This window comes from Miscanthus floridulus, chromosome 16 (genome assembly GCF_019320115.1).
Source record: "Miscanthus floridulus cultivar M001 chromosome 16, ASM1932011v1, whole genome shotgun sequence".
Classification (NCBI taxonomy): domain Eukaryota; kingdom Viridiplantae; phylum Streptophyta; class Magnoliopsida; order Poales; family Poaceae; genus Miscanthus; species Miscanthus floridulus.
The window spans coordinates 61,145,827-61,150,835 of record NC_089595.1 but is presented as its reverse complement, the minus strand read 5'-3'; the positions used below and the strand labels follow the sequence as shown (position 1 = coordinate 61,150,835).

Genomic DNA, 5,009 nt, shown 5'->3' with positions numbered 1-5,009 from the left:
CCCGGGTGCTGCTGGACCCGGGTGAGCTCCGTGCGCCGCGTGCTCTGCTCACCCGCATGCTGCTGCTGCTCGGGCACGCGCTGCTGCTGCTTCTCGCCATCGCCATCGACGCGCTTAGCAAGGGAAGATGAGGAGGAAAGGAAGAAGATGACATGTAGGGCCCGCGTGTCAGTGACAGGGAGAGAGCCTGCGATGAAATATATGTCTTCGTATACGCCTGTAGCTGGGCCCATGCCGTGTCCATACGTATTTTGTGGCATATTTGTGGAAAACGAAGAATTGTAATGGCATGCTTCAAAATAGATGAATAATAATAGTATTTTTCTAAACATCGAAAATTATAATGGCATGAATGCAAATAACCCAACGGTTTACCGCGCCTTTCGGTCCCTAGTAACCTGCAACCCACGCACGTCGGCCTAAGCAGACAGTTCAGCATGCTAGGAAATGTGCAAAAAAAACAAAGTGGTGTTCCATCTGCCTGAAGTTGGGCCAGCACAACGTGGTCAAAGCCCACGCCGGCGCGACCTCGCATGGAGCTCGGCAGGCCGCCATCAGCCCAAGCTGAAAATAAATAAACAAAATCAAAATACTTAACGAGGGTTGGCTTTCTGGAATTTGTGCTTAACGAGTTTAAATTGATTGTTTAACGTCCTAAACGAATTCAAATAAAAAAGTTGTATAATTTTTTGAGATCTACAACTTTTATTTTGGTAGTTTTTTCATCCGAGGTCGTTTATAAAATTTGAATTTTAAAATAAAAAAAATCAAACGTAGTTTTTATTGACAAGATAATCTCAAATCAAAAAGTTGTCAACCACAAAGTTATATAACTTTTCGAGATATATAACTTTTATTTTGGTTGTTTCTCTATCCGAGATCGTTTGAAAAAATTTAAATTTCAAATTTAATAAATTCAAACGTAGTTTTTCTTGATAAAATAATTTCAAATGAAAAAGTTGTCAACTACAAAGTTCTATAACTTTTCGAGAACTACATCTTTCATATTGATTGTTTCTCCATCCGAGGAAGTTTGAAAATTTGAAATTTCAAATTTAAGGAATTCAAACATAGTTTTTGTTGACAAAATGATTTCAGATGAAAAAGTTGTCGACTTTAAAGTTCTATAACTTTTATTTTGGTCACCTTTCATGTGACTTTGTTTTATGACTTCAAAATTTGAATTTCAAAAAATGTCAACTTCAAACAACATTTTGAAAGAGTAAATGATTTGAGCTGAAAAAGTCATCAACATAAAAGTAGTAGAAAGAGGTATATGCATCGTAGGCCCTTAACTTGTGTCGTGGTGCCACTTAGGTCCACAAACTCTCTAATCGTACTTCTGGCACCCTAATGTTATTTAAGTATGCCACTTAGGTCCATAACTCATTGGATCAAGGTTTTTGCCGACCTGGCGGGGACAGAGCGCACGTGAGCCGCGCGTGAGTGGTCATGGCACCTGCTGCATGCGGCAGTGGACGTGGACATGGTCGCTCTGCTCTGTCACCTCTACTAGGCTGCCTCCTCATCTTCTCGCTGCTCTACCTCTGCGCCGTCGTCTGCCTCCGCGCCGTCACTGTGCCTCCGCGAGTTGCTCCTTGTGCTGCAGCGCTTCAAGGTGCTGGCCGTCGACTGCGCCGCGCGGAGCCGGATGCAGCGGCTGCTGTAGTCGGACGAGATCGAGGAGGTAAGAGAGCTGCACCAGGACCTGGCCATGCTGCTCGACCTCCCGCCGGGCGTCGAGCTGGGCCTTGCCGACGACGTCGACCTGCTGGACCTCGCGTTGCGCCAGTGCAGGCGGTTCACGCCAGTGCAGACAGACACCATGATCGCGCTCGTCGGGCTGCTGCGGTACGCCAAGTGCGTCCTGTTTAGCGCCACGCCCCGACCTTCTTCGGATTCCAAGCCGGACCCCGAGGTCGACGAAGAAGCGGAGCCCCCGGCACCGCCGCCGGACTTCCGCTGCCCCATCACCCTCAATATCATGTGCGAGCCCGTCGTCGTCGCCTGCGGCCAGACATACGACTAGGACTCCATCTTTCGGTGGTTCGACTCCGGCAAGTCAACGTTCCTCGTGAAGCTCTCCATCTCCTTCTCCCTAGACGCGGCCAACCGTGTCGTGCACGAGATCCGGCCGTTGTCCAAGTCCGGCATCGACAGCCGCACGTTCGTTGGGGAGGCCGGTACCGTGCCGCTGCTAGTGCCCCTGCTCTACTCCGAGGACGCTGGGCTCTAGCTGAACACCGTCACGACGCTGCTCAACCTCTCCATCCTCGAGGCCAACAAGAAGCGCATCATGCACGCTGAGGGCGCCGTGGAGGCGATCGCCCACATCCTTAGCTCCGGCACGACGTGGCGCACCAAGGAGAATGCGGTGGCCGTCGTGCTCAGCCTCATGTCCGTGCACACCTACCGGCGCCGCCTTGGCCAGAACCTGTCCATCGTGGAGAAGCTGGTGCATCTGGTCCGCACCGGTCCGACGAGCACCAAGAAAGACGCGCTGGCCGCGCTGCTGTCGCTGGCAGGCGAGAGGGAGAACGTGGGAAGGCTCATGGACGCTGACGTCGCGCAGGCGGCACTATCCACGATCAGCGAGGAGGAGACCGCGGCCACGGTGCTGGCTGCGCTGGCAAAGCGCGGCGGCGCGGAGGCGATCGTGGGCATCGACGGCGCCGTGGCGCGGCTGGTGGCTGAGATGCGGCGCGGCACGGAGTGGGCCAGGGAGAACGCGACGGCGGCGCTGGTGCTCCTATGCCGGTGGCTGGGCGTGCGCGTGGTGATGTAGGTGATGGCCGTGCCCGGCATGGAGTGGGCCATCTGGGAGCAGATAGGCACTGGCACGGAGCGCGCGCCACTCCTGCTGCCTCTCCAGCCGCTCTTGCCGCCCCTCCATGGACCGCCTCGCGCGTAGCTTCCTGGCGAGGAAGAAGGCAGCGACAGGAGCGGCTGGAGAGGCTCACGTGCACATGCAGCAGGCGCCATGACCACTCATGTGCGGCTCACGTGCGCTCTATCCCCGCCACGTCGGTAAAAACCTTAATCCGATGAGTTATGGACCTAAGTGGCATACTTAAATAATATTAGGGTGCCAGAAGTACGATTAGAGAGTTCGTGGATCTAAGTGGCACCACGAGACAAGTTCAAGGGCCTACGATGCATATACCTCTTGTAGAAATCATCAAGATCTACAACTTTTATTTTGATGATTTGTTCATCATTCAATAAAGTGGTACTATATATTATTCACAAATTTACATATATCTCTTATTGTTTCATAAACTATAAGAGAGAGATGTAAAATTTACGAACAATGTTACTATCACTTTGTCAGATGAAGAAATGACCAAAATAAAAGTTGTAGATCTTGATCATTTCTACAACTTTTATGTTCATGAGTTTTTCAGCTGAAATCATTTACTATTCAAAATATTATTTGAAGTTGATATTTTTTGAAATTCAAATTTTGAATTGAAAAAACAAAGTCACATGAAAAGATGGCTCAAATAATAGCTGTAAGAACATAATAAATTGATAGAGTAGAAAATTTTAGAAAAAAAAATTATCAAATTAGAAGTTAGTACGAGGAAGAAAGATTAGTTACAAGTTTTAGCCAGAGATTAAAAACAGAAATCAGAGTTCTTCGACAATGTAAAAACTGAATTTCCAATAGCATTTTAAAGCAGTAAATGATTTTAAATGAAAAATTTGTAAACAACAAAGTTCTATAACTTTTCGAGATCTACAACTTTTATTTTGGTCATTTCTCCATTCGATGTCGGTTGAAAAAAATTCAAATTTTAATACTTAATTTTTACTACTAAGCGCTTATTTGTAGGGGTGGCTCAATATAGAGCCGCCCCTTAAAAAAAGAGGCGTTGCTAACTTGCTATAAATCATTTTCTGTAGTAGTGTTTGGTTTAATTTTTGAACATTGTCCAACATGACATGCAGTTTAAATTGAGTTAGTTTCCAATGCCGCACAAAAGTTCACTTAAACCTTGGAAAATGGAAAACCGCTTCAAAATTCTCGAAAATCCTAAGCAACACCGCTTGTGTAGTGTAGTTTACATAAAAATTATGTTAAAGCGCATAGGACTCCTATATACAATATTTATTAGAAATTATGTCAAAGCGCACAGGACTCATATATACAATATTTATTAGAATTTAGACATGTTTTTGCACTAATAAAGATAAAACAAAAAATATTAAACTGCTGTAGTGGCCCAAAATATATGAACGGCCCAGTATCGATCGAAGGCCCAGCTATACTCTCAGTGTCCATCTATTCATTCGATGGTTCAGATTCTCCCTGCTTCGCATATAAGCATCTCTCCCTAACCCTGACCACCGTTCTCCATTCTCCTGCCTCTGCCTTCGCTCTAGCAAATCGGCACCCAGCGGCCGCTGCAAGTCCCCTCTGTTTAAGTCTTTTACGTGTATGCCATTATGAAAGATGATCCTGGCCAATAGGTCACTAAAAAGTTTGAAGCCACCCTAATGTCATGACGCTAAACTTTCTTGCCTTCCTTGCCATTTCGTCCATCTTCTGTTTGATTTCCACCATTTGACAGCCCTGACATGTCGGCCCGACCGATGACGATGTCCGAAATACCCTTCTCTTATAACACTGTCCTCTCCCTTCTTTCTCTCTCTGCTCGGTAGGGCCAAGCTGTAAGTGACCTGGCCACCTTCTTCCTTCTTAGCCTGCCAGCCGAACCCGATGCTGCCCGCGCGTAGCACGCCGCCGGCCGCGTGTGGCTCCTTTCTCCAGCTCTGCCCCTGCGTGCCAAGGGCCAACGCGCCAGCGAGCTAACTAGCCTGATCCGTTCCCTTCGCCGCGACGTTCCTACCCAGCTGCTGCGGGCACCGGCCGCGGACACCGCCGCACGGCAGCTCGCTCGCTCGCTAGCTGGTTACGACATAGCTACTACCACCCCACCAATGGCGCCGCGGCTACTGGCATGCTTCGGGAGCAGGGGCGGTGTGATGGTGTCGGCGCCGGACGA

The 5,009-nt window shown here is 48.4% G+C and overlaps 1 pseudogene; it reads left to right on the top strand.

Moving 5' to 3' along the window:
* The first annotated feature begins 231 nt into the window (after positions 1-231).
* LOC136510739 (U-box domain-containing protein 16-like) lies at positions 232-2,911 on the top strand (annotated as a pseudogene).
* Positions 2,912-5,009: the final 2,098 nt, after the last annotated feature.